The sequence below is a fragment of the Coregonus clupeaformis genome, unplaced genomic scaffold, assembly GCF_020615455.1.
Source record: "Coregonus clupeaformis isolate EN_2021a unplaced genomic scaffold, ASM2061545v1 scaf1107, whole genome shotgun sequence".
NCBI lineage: Eukaryota > Metazoa > Chordata > Actinopteri > Salmoniformes > Salmonidae > Coregonus > Coregonus clupeaformis.
The window spans coordinates 107,404-120,231 of record NW_025534561.1 but is presented as its reverse complement, the minus strand read 5'-3'; positions in this window follow the sequence as shown (position 1 = coordinate 120,231).

Genomic DNA, 12,828 nt, shown 5'->3' with positions numbered 1-12,828 from the left:
ACCATGAGCCTCCTAGGTTTTGTATTTGAAGTCAATGTACCCAGAGTATGATGGAAACTAGCTGTCCTCCGGCGACACCATGGTGCTACCCTACAGAGTTCTGTTGAGGCTACTGTAGACCTTCATTGCCAAACAGTGTTTTAGTCAATTATTTGGTATAGTTTTATCTAAAAAGGATACCCTTTTTTTTTTTTTTTTTTTTTTAAGGTTTCACAATGTTTATGAAATTCACTGAGGACAATGGTCCTCCCCTTCCTCCTCTGAGGAGCCTCCACTGGAATGAAGGCTATATATAATTAGAGTAGTAATTTAATAGGATCTCTATGCAATATATAATGTCGAGGGCTAAATTTAGTCAGAATTCACACAACACTAGAGATTGAAGTCCAATGGTGTTTTTTTCAAAGATTAACTGCACAGTTCAAGTTCTTCTTACTTGATAAGAGGGGTTTTCTTGTTCAAGTAAATTATCATCACACATTGACTGTATTTATCGTCATGGCACTTACTCACTGACAAACTGACAATCAATCGGCTGTAGGCCTACATTGGGCATTGTATGCAGTTTTCTACATAAAACAGCCTGACTGTGACTTCAAGTAAACTGCTAAAAAAAATCTACATTCATTTCACAGAGAAAAGGAAATGTCAGCGAAGGTCATTATCCACGTGGAGGGGAGCACCACTTCTATACACTGCAACCAAAAGGTCATTCATTCATTTCAAGGCAGCACGAAATCATCACAAACCATTCTTGAGCTTTTGTTTTGAGTGACGTAGATTTTTTTTGGGGGGGGAAAGAACAGATGACGATTATGAGAAATATTTGTTCAAATATCAGGACCAACTGAAGGCTCTAGAATGAAGATGACTCTCCTGTTTTTATAAAATGAATTTAAAGCTGTTTTGTTTGTAGCACATACCCAACGCCGTTCCTGGCAGTTGGCTGAAGGACGGAGGGAGACATTCATTCTCCTACGATTTCTCCTACGATTCTACCGATGTCAGAAGCCCCAACTTTGTGCCCCAGGAGAAGGTACAGCGCACACCTCTGAACCCGCACTGTTTACAACTTCATCAGCTATACCCTCAGTGGAAACCCTGTGGTGTGCTTTCTTCTCTACACGGAGGAGAGGCTGTGTATCTCCTGTTGTCCTGTTGTTCTTCTAGCTCTTTCTCATCCAGAGCACAACTCCCACATACCAACTGAACTTGCCCTGGTTTCACACGTGCATCAGGCTTAACCCTTATTTCACCTCTTACCCACACCGTCCCTGTTCATTGCAGGTGTTTAAAGACTTGAGCTGTGATGTCCTGGAGGCAGCATTTGAAGGTTACAACGCCTGTGTGTTCGCCTATGGACAAACCGGATCAGGGAAGTATTACACCATGATGGGAAGCCCAGTAAGTCACCCAGGAGTTTTTTGTTGTTGTTGTAGAATGACCTTTTGAGATGGTGTCTTTTTAAAAGGACATTTTACTCCAAAATGCATGAAAATTAAATAATGTTGACACCATCTGAAATATAACTGATGCGCACCTCTGCACTGTAAGGGGATGAAGACCAAGCGGTGGCTGTGTGACAGTGTCATTCTTACTCTGTTTACTACAAATATATGCTGTCACTTTGATCTTTAAGGGATGGTGTGGGTGTTTTTTTGTCAATAAAGCCCCTTTTCTACTTACCCAGAGTGGGATAAACTCATGGATACTTTTTTTGTGTCTGCGTGCATTTTGAAGTTGCTAACTAGAGTTAGCGCAATTGCTAACTAGCATTAACACAATGGCTGGAAGTCTATTGGAACAGATGGCACAATGATTGTATGCTAGCCGTGCTAACTCTAGTTAGCAATGGTTCGCAAAACTGCTTTCAACTTCTTTCAAACTGCTGGCAGATACATAAAAATGGTATCCGTGAGTATCTAAGCCCGTCTCAGCAGGATTATTTGTAATACAATTATATATACCGTTGAAGTCGGAAGTTTACATACACCTTAGCCAACTACATTTAAACTCAGTTTTTCACAATTCCTGACATTTAATCCTAGTACAAATTCCCTGTTTTAGGTCAGTTAGGATTACCACTTTATTTTAAGAACGTGAAATGTCAGAATAATAGTAGAGTGATTTATTTCAGCTTTTATTTCTTTCATCACATTCCCAGTGGGTCAGAAGTTTACGTACACTCAATTAGTATTTGGTAGCATTGCCTTTAAATTGTTTAACATGGCCACTCCAATACCTTGACTGTTGTCCTTAAGCTATTTTGCCACAACTTTGGAAGTATGCTTGGGGTCAATGTCCAATTGGAAGACCATGTGCGACCAAGTTTTAACTTCCTGACTGATGTCTTGAGATGTTGCTTCAATATATCCACATAATTTTCTTTCCTCATGATGCCATCTATTTTGTGAAGTGCACCAGTCCCTCCTGCAGCAAAGCACCCCCACAGCATGATGCTGCCACCCCATAGCATGATGCTGCCACCCCCGTGCTTCACGGTTGGGATGGGGTTCTTCGGCATACAAGGCACCCCCTTTTTCCTCCAAACATAACGATGGTCATTATGGCCAAACAGTTCTATTTTTGTTACATCAGACCAGAGGACATTTCTCCCAAAAGTACGATCTTTGTCCCCATGTGCAGTTGCAAACCGTAGTTGGTTTTGGAGCAGTGGCTTCTTCCTTGCTGAGCAGCCTTTCAGGTTATGTCAATATAGGACTCGTTTTACTGTGGATATAGATACTTTTGTACCTGTTTCCTCCAGCATCTTCACAAGGTCCTTTGCTGTTGTTCTGGGATTGATTTGCACTTTTCGCACCAAAGGATGTTCATCTCTAGGAGACAGAACGCGTCTCCTTCCTGAGCGGTATGACGGCTGCGTGGTCCCATGGTGTTTATACTTGCGTACTATTGTTTGTACAGATGAACGTGGTACCTTCAGGCGTTTGGAAATTGCTCCCAAGGATGAACTAGACTTGTGGAGGTCTACAACTTTTTTTCTGAGGTCTTGGCTGATTTCTTTTGATTTCCCCATGATGTCAAGCAAAGAGGCACTGAGTTTGAAGGTAGGCCTTGAAATACATCCACAGGTACACCTCCAATTGACTCAAATTATGTCAATTAGCCTATCAGAAGCTTCTAAAGCAATGACATCATTTTCTGGAATTTTCCAAGCTGTTTAAAGGCACAGTCAATTTAGTGTATGTAAACTTCTGAACCACTGGAATTGTGATACAGTGAATTATAAGTGAAATAATCTGTCTGTAAACAATTGTTGGAAAAATTACTTGTGTCATGCACAAAGTAGATGTCCTAACCGACTTGCCAAAACTATAGTTTGTTAACAAGAAATTTGTGGAGTGGTTGTTTTAATGACTCCAACCTAAGTGTATGTAAACTTCCGACTTCAACTGTATGTGTATATGCCACTGCTGAATGACTATAGGGGAAACATTGCTTTCTTTCTCTTCTCTCCTTGCACAGCTAATTTCAATAAAAACCAACTGCATATTTGAATAATAGCTACATGTAATTAAATTTTAGGTTTGTTTCACATTACCTCGTTTTGTGCCTGCCAGTTGAGCTGTAGGCTACACCGCAAGAAAGCTAGACTTTTAGCTTCCTACATGTGAAATATTATTATACTGCTTCAATGTATTCTCTCCCATATCAGCTAAAAACAGAATGCCATAATTTTCGCTAACAGAGAAAAAGCGCTTGGGGCTGTTTTTTAGGTACAGGTTGTCATTTATTGTCATGAATCTTGCCTTGGAGGCAGCTGTGCAGAGTGGTCACTAGCTGGCACAGCCACAGTCATAAAACGTTATTTTAAACCTAACCTTAACCACACTGCTAACCCTAATGGGGGGAGGGGGGATTCTAAAAAGCCTACAATGTTGTTTGGTTTATTGTTTTAAATGTCGCTGAGATTCTATTTGGTTATCAATGCAAAATAGACTGCATAGGCTATTCAATGCGAAGCTAAATCAAGACGGCGCAATCTTGAAGTTGATTGGTGACAATTACATTTTAGTCATTTAGCAGACGGTTTGCTCAAGGGCACATCGAAATTTTTCGGCTTTATGTTAATTATTTTGTTTAACAACTTTGTGCCGAAAGAGGAACAATCCATTTTCCTGGTTCCATTTTCAACCAAAGCGAGTTTGGTGGTAAAATAGAGAACTTCACACTACTCAACACTGCCCCTGATGCTGCACAAGGAATTGTGTGGTCCGTAACAATATTTGAGCGGAAGAACTCAGTAGCAGGACTACGTCCAACGTGCCACCCATTTTGTTACCTAAAACGACATTCACATATTCCGCTGCGTTTGTGTACAGTCGTGGTCAAAAGTTTTGAGAATGACACAAATACTAATTTTCACAAAGTCTGCTGCCTCAGTTTTGATGATGGCAATTTGCATATAGTCCAGAATGTCATGAAGAGTGCTCAGATGATTTGCAATTAATTGCAAAGTCCCTCTTTGCCATGAAAATGAACTTAATCCCCAAAAAACATGTCCATTGCATTTCAGCCCTGCCACAAAAGGACCAGCTGCCATCATGTCAGTGATTCTCTCGTTAACACAGGTGAGAGTGTTGACGAGGACAAGGCTGGAGATCACTCTGTCATGCTGATTGAGTAAGAATAACAGACTGGAAGCTTTAAACGGAGGGTGGTGCTTGAAATCATTGTTCTTTCTCTGTTAACCATGGTTACCTGCAAGGAAACACGTGCCGTCATCATTGCTTTGCACAAAAAGGGCTTCTCAGGCAAGGATATTGCTGCTAGTAAGATTGCACCTAAATCAACCATTTATCGGATCATCAAGAACTTAAAGGAGAGAGGTTCAATTGTTGTGAAGAAGGCGTCAGGGCGCCCAAGAAAGTCCAGCAAGCACCAGGACCATCTCCTAAAGTTGATTCAGCTGCGGGATCGGGGCACCACCAGTGCAGAGCTTGCTCAGGAATGGCAGCAGGCAGGTGTGAGTGCATCTGCACGCACAGTGAGGAGAATACTTTTTGTAGGATGGCCTGATGTCAAGAAGGGCAGCAAAGAAGTCACTTCTCTCCAGGAAAAACATCAGGGACAGACTGATATTCTGCAAAAGGTACAGGGATTGGACTGCTGAGGACTGGGGTAAAGTCATTTTCTCTGATGAATCCCCTTTCCGATTGTTTGGGGCATCCGGAAAACACCTTGTCTGGAGAAGACAAGGTGAGCGCTACCATCAGTCCTGTGTCATGCCAACAGTAAAGCATCCTGAGACCATTCATGTGTGGGGCTGCTTCTCAGCCAAGGGAGTGGGCTCACTCACAATTTTGCCATAGAACAGGATGCTTTACCATCCAAGAACAGTTTGGTGACGACCAATGCCTTTTCCAGCATGATGGAGCACCTTGCCATAAGGCAAAAGTGATAACTAAGTGGCTCGGGGAACAAAACATCAACATTTTGGGTCCATGGCCAGGAAACTCCCCAGACCTTAATCCCATTGAGAACTTGTGGTCGATCCTCAAGAGGCGGGTGGACAAACAAAAACCCACAAATTCTAACAAACTCCAAGCATTGATTATGCAAGAATGTGCTGCCGTCAGTCAGAATGTGGCCCAGAAGTTAATTGACAGCATGCCAGGGCGGATTGCAGAGGTCTTGGAAAAAAAAGGGTCAACACTGCTAATATTGACTCTTTGCATAAACTTAATGTAATTGTCAATAAAAGCCTTTGACACTTATGGAATGCTTGTAATTATATTTCAGTAACATCTGACAAAAATATCACATAACACTGAAGCAGCGAACTTTGTGAAGACCAATACTTGTATCATTCTCAACCTTTGACCACGACTATAAGCTGTGTAGACCCCTTAACTTTACATCAGATGCCCTGGCTGGCTGGTGTTTGATGGCTGGTAGAAGTTGTTGCCTGACTGGACAAGTCACTCTGTACAGGACAGCGGAGGAGAGGGAGTATAGGAAAAACAGTATGAATGTTAAATATAAATGATCTCTCTTTCTTCCTTGTGTTCCAGGGAGATATAGGTCTGATTCCACGGATCTGTCATGGCCTGTTCTGTCAGATATCAGAGAAGGGGGATGGGGCCTCCTTCCGCACAGAGGTCAGGTAAGAGTCAGCACTGCTGAGCAACAAACCACTACTACTGTTCAGGGAACAGTTGATGGCTAAAGCTACAGATGTCAACTAGCAGTTTAAATACGTCCAATGGTCTTGGCTGGAGAGTTCATTTAGCATCTGTCTAAAAAGTGACTAATTAGCTGAGAGGTGAGGGTGGACCATGTGCGGTCATCTCTGTTGGTGACAATATACCTGGCAAGACTTTTAGGCAGTAGTGCAGATTAGAACAACATGGAGAGGATGCGGTTGCAGCTCAGTTGGTAGAGCATGGCGTTTGCAACATCAGGGTTGTGGGTTTGTTTCCCACGGGGGGCCCAGTATGAAAATGTATGCACTCACTAACTGTAAGTCGCTCTGGATAAGAGCATCTGCTAAATGACTAAAATGTAAGGAAGGTGAACATTGGCCTCCTCACCTTCTGTATGATAAGAGTCTGAGGGACACTAGCTGACCTGACTGCCAAATAGAGGAGCGCTAGCTGAGCTTACTGCCAAACCCCATAGCGGAGCGCTAGCTGAGCTTACTGTCAAACCCCATAGCGGAGCGCTAGCTGAGCTTACTGCCAAACCCCATAGACGAGCGCTAGGATAGTTTACCTGACTGCTAGTTGGATGATTTAAGAGTACAGCGTGATTACAGGACATCCTGTATGCCAATGAACGTAAAGACGAGCTGTCTTAAACCAGCTCTGCTGTAATAACTCCTATGACTTTCATGACTAAATAAAATATTTTCCCCAGCTGCCGTCAGAATAAATGGGTTTTGAAAAACTATTGTAATTAAATAAACATTCAGGGTCTTAAAACTTAATCAGGTGGAAATGGTGTCTGCGTTCATTTTTGTGTACTCAGATAGAAATAGTTGTTGTGTAATCAGCTGTCTTTATTTCCACCCACTAATATCTCTTTGTTCAGGCTGTGAAAATATCATTTGCTCTGAAGTAAATTGCACTTTAATCTCTGTCAGTGCCACAATAGATGAGGAAAATCTTTGCTTTTAATTTGTTTTTCTGACAGGGTTTAATTGGGTAAAAAGTGAGTGAAAAATGAGCATGAAAATACAATTTATGTCAGTGGATGATTTTGATCAAGTGATAAGTTATTCTGATGGTTGAATGAACGCAGCTAGTTAGTGACAGATATCAGGAACAGGAAATAGAGTAGCTATCTAACGTCTTCACAGATTGTCATGTGATATGGTTAAAGCTACTTGTTGTCTTTCCCCCCCATCAAATAGCAAACCTTTCTAGAGCCTGAAGGAAGCTTGCTGTAGATTGTTCTGCAGACTGATCGATGGTGATGATGATTCTGATGATGGTGGTGGTGATTATGATGTGAAATGTTCCATGTCTTTGTTTGTTAGCTACCTGGAGATCAATAACGAGCGTGTGCAGGACCTTCTCACGACTAAGACGAGCCCAGGGAACTGGTCAGGACTCAAGCTCAGAGAACACCCCAAGGATGGGCCCTATGTAGAGAGTAAGACTGCATCTACCGCATAGATCAGGGGTCTACAACCTTTCTTGCCCAGGGATCCCCTCCCAGGCGAACTGGCGACCCAGGGACCCCATCATGTTACCCCCAAACATTTTTATACGTCTTGTCTTATCATCAGGTGATTGATAATGGCAAGAAAAAGTAATCAACATTTTAAAATGAATAGATTTGGTAGATACACTGAACAAAATTATGAACGCAACATGTGAAGTGTTGCTCCCATGTTTCATGAGCTGAAATAAAAGATCTCAGAAATGTTCCATACGCACAAAAAGCTTATCAAGTTTTGTGCACAAATTTGTTTACATCCCTGTTAGTGAGCATTTCTCCTTTGCCAAGATAATCCATCCACCTGACAGGTGTGGCATATCAATAAGCTGATTAAACAGCATGATCATTACACAGGTGCACCTTGTGCTGGGGACAATAAAAGGCCACTGTAAAATATGCAGTTTTCTCACACAATACCACAGATGTCTCAAGTTTTGAGGGAGCGTGCAATTGAGACAGCATTGAGGAGTACACCACATCAGTCACTGGCTTCATCAATAAGTGCATCGATGATGTCGTCCCCACAGTGACCGTACGTACATACCCCAACCAGAAGCCATGGATTACAGGAAACATCCGCACTGAGCTAAAGGGTAGAGCTGCCGCTTTCAAGGAACGGGACTCTAACCCGGACGCTTATAAGAAATCCCGCTATGACCTCCGACGAACCATCAAACAGGCAAAGAGTCAATACAGGTCTAAGATTGAATCATACTACACTGGCTCTGACGCTCGTCGGATGTGGCAGGGCTTGAAAACTATTACAGACTACAAAGGGAAGCACAGCCGCGAGCTGCCCAGTGACACAAGCCTACCAGACGAGCTAAACCACTTCTATGCTCGGCCGAGGCAAGCAACACTGAAGCATGCATGAGAGCACCAGCTGTTCCGGACGACTATGTGATCACGCTCTCCGTAGCCGATGTGAGTAAGACTTTTAAGCAGGTCAACATTCACAAGGCCGCAGGGCCAGACGGATTACCAGGACGTGTACTCCGAGCATGTGCTGACCAACTGGCAAGTGTCTTCACTGACATTTTCAACATGTCCCTGACTGAGTCTGTAATACCAACATGTTTCAAGCAGACCACCATAGTCCCCGTGCCCAAGAACTCTAAGATAACCTGCCTAAATGACTACCGACCCGTGGCACTGACGTCTGTAGCCATGAAGTGCTTTGAAAGACTGGTCATGGCTCACATCAACAGCATAATCCCAGAAACCCTAGACCCACTCCAATTTGCATACCGCCCCAACAGATCCACAGATGATGCAATCTCTATCGCACTCCACACTGCCCTTTCCCACCTGGACAAGAGGAACACCTACGTGAGAATGCTATTCATTGACTACAGCTCAGCATTCAACACCATAGTGCCCTCAAAGCTCATCACTAAGCTAAGGATCCTGGGACTAAACACCTCCCTCTGCAACTGGATCCTGGACTTCCTGACGGGCCGCCCCCAGGTGGTAAGGGTAGGTAACAACACATCTGCCACACTGATCCTCAACACGGGGGCCCCTCAGGGGTGCGTGCTCAGTCCCCTCCTGTACTCTCTGTTCACCCATGACTGCATGGCCAGGCACGACTCCAACACCATCATTAAGTTTGCCGACGACACAACAGTGGTAGGCCTGATCACCGACAACGATGAGACAGCCTATAGGGAGGAGGTCAGAGATCTGGCCGTGTGGTGCCAGGACAACAACCTCTCCCTCAACGTGACCAAGACAAAGGAGATGATTGTGGACTACAGGAAAAAAAAGAGGACTGAGCACGGCCCATTCTCAACGACGGGGCTGTAGTGGAACAGGTTGAGAGCTTCAAGTTCCTTGGTGTCCACATCACCAACGAACTATCATGGTCCAAACACACCAAGACAGTCGTGAAGAGGGCACGACAAAGCCTATTCCCCCTCAGGAGACTAAAAAGATTTGGCATGGGTCCTCAGATCCTCAAAAAATTCTACAGCTGCACCATCGAGAGCATCCTGACTGGTTGCATCACCGCCTGGTATGGCAACTGCTTGGCCTCTGACCGCAAGGCACTACAGAGGGTAGTGCGTACGGCCCAGTACATCACAGGGGCAAAGCTCCCTGCCATCCAGGACCTCTATACCAGGCGGTGTCAGAGGAAGGCCCTCAAAATTGTCAAAGACTCCAGTCACCCTAGTCATAGACTGTTCTCTCTGCTACCGCACGGCAAGCGGTACCGGAGTGCCAAGTCTAGGTCCAAAAGACTTCTCAACAGCTTCTACCCCCAAGCCATAAGACTCCTGAACAGCTAATCATGGCTACCCGGACTATTTGCACTGCCCCCCCACCCCATCCTTTTTACGCTGCTGCTACTCTGTTAAGTATTTATGCATAGTCACTTTAACTCTACCCACATGTACATATTACCTCAACTACCTCAACTAGTCGGTGCCCCCCGCACATTGACTATGCAACGGTACCCCCCTGTATATATAGCCTCCCTACTGTCACTTTATTCTATTGTATATATAGCCTCCCTACTGTCACTTTATTTTTACTTCTGCTCTTTTTTTCTCAACACTTTTTTGTTGTTGTTTTATTCTTACTTTTTTTGTTTAAAATAAATGCACTGTTGGTTAAGGGCTGTAAGTAAGCATTTCACTGTAATGTCTGCACCTGTTGTATTCGGCGCATGTGACCAATAAAATTTGATTTGATTTGATTTGAATTGGCATGCTGACTGCAGGAATGTCCACCAGAGCTGTTGCCAGAGAATTTAATGTTCATTTCTCTACCATAAATCGCCTCCCAACTTTGTTTTGGAAAATTTGGCAGTACGTCCAACCTGCATCACAATAGCAGACCACGTGTAACCATGGCAGCCCAGGACCTCCCCAGACCACGTGTAACCATGGCAGCCCAGGACCTCCCCAGACCAACGTGTAACCGCGCCAGCCCAGGACCTCCCCAGACCAACGTGTAACCGCGCCAGCCCAGGACCTCCCCAGACCAACGTGTAACCGCGCCAGCCCAGGACCTCCACATCCAGCTTCTTCACCTGCGGCATCGTCTGAGACCAGCCACCCGGACAGCTGATGAAACTGTGGGTTTTGCACAACCGAAGAATTTCTGCACAAATTGTCAGAAACCGTCTCAGGGAAGCTCTTCTACGTACTCGTCTTCCTCACCAGGGTCTCGACCTGACTACAGTTCGGCGTCGTATCTGACTTCAGTGGGAAAATGCTCACCTTCGATGGGAACTGGCATGCTGGAAAAGTGTGCATTTTATCACGGATGAATCCCGGTTTCAACTGTACATGGCAGACAGCGTGTGTGGCATCGTGTGAGCGAGTGGTTTGCTGATGTCAACGTTGCGTGCAGAGTGCCCCATGGTGTGGTTATGGTATGGGCAGGCGTAAGCTACGGACAACGAACACAATTGAATTTGATCAATGGCACAGAGATACCTTGACGAGATCCTGAGGATTCATCCGCCGCCATCACCTCATGTTGCAAGGATCTGTACACAATTCCTGGAAGCTGAAAATGTCCCAGTTCTTCCATGGCCTGCATACTCACCAGACATGTCACCCATTGAGCATGTTTGGGATGCTCTGGATCGACGTGTATGACAGCGTGTTCCAGTTCCCACCAATATCCAGCAACATCACACAGCCATAGAAGAGGAGTGAGACAACATTCCACAGGCCACAATCAACAGCCTGATCAACTATATGCGAAGGAGATGTGTTGCGCTGCATGAGGAAAATGGTGGTCACAACAACAGATACTGACCGGTTCTCTGTTCTACGCCCCTACATTTCTTTTAAAGGTATCTGTGACCAGCAGACTCATATATCTGTATTCCCAGTTGTGTAATCCATAGACTAGGGCCTAATGAATTCATTTCAATTGAGTGATTTCCTCGTATGAACTGTAACTCGGTACCATTTTTTGAAATAGTTGCATGTTGCGTTTTACATTTTTTTGTTCAGTGTAGGTTTTCATTATTTTGACCTCCCCACGTTATAATTGGAAGCGGAAGTTGTAAACTCTAACATAGTGAACACATGTTCGCTAAGAGCAGCTGTTTAGCTGGTTAAACTACGGTTAGCAGCAGCCAACGCCACTTGCCGTACTGGTAGCCTATTCGAGGGTGCTTTGTCAAAACCAATGAGTGTAATTTGCTCAATATTACAACGTTGAGAAATAAAGTTGGCATCATTAGAAAGAAGATATTCTCCTCTTTTAATACTGTATGTATGTTATTCAAAATGTGTTGGTTCTGTTGTTTTCTAGTGATATTCATAAAAATTACACTTTATATACAGTACCTGTCAAAAGGTTGGACACACCTACTCATTCAAGGGTTTTTCATTTCTTTTTTACTATTTTCCACACTAGAATAATAGTGAAGACATCAAAACTATGAAATAATACATATGGAATCATGTAGTAACCGAAAAAGTGTTAATTCAAAATATATTTTAGATTCTTCAAAGTAGCCACCCTTTGCCTTGACAGCTTTGCACACTCTTGGCATTCTCTCACCCTGTCAGACCTGTTGACGCGCCTGGTTCAGAACTACGCTGATATAGAGGAGCTAATGCATGCTGGGAACGCCAAACGCACCGCGGCGAGCACGGGCATGAATGACGTTAGCAGCCGCTCGCACGCCATCTTCACCATCAACTTCACACAGGTACACACACACACACACACAAACTGCTAGTGACCAAGTGTTCACTATGTCGATTTTCATAATATAACAATACATGCCACTTAGAAGACTATTTTATGCAAAATGACTTGCAGTACATTGAGTCATATTTATTTTGTATGTGTATTACTGAGTGAACCAACTTTGCTTTATGATCTTTATCAACTGAACCACACAGGACCACACCATGTGTTCATGTCAGTTTTTTACTTGTTTGGTGTGTGTGTGTGTGTGTGTGTGTGTGTGTGTGTGTGGTTGACCCTTTTTGACTTTGTTGACGTTAAGTAATAAGTATTTTCTAGCCTTAGGGTGCAACCAAAGACCAGCCCTCGAGCACTAATTAGTCAACTTCTTATTGACTAAATCTGTCCTGGATTATGATTTAGAAATGTTTTGCTTCGAGCCACATCCAGCTATACATGTTAAGGAGCACAGCGTCGATTTGT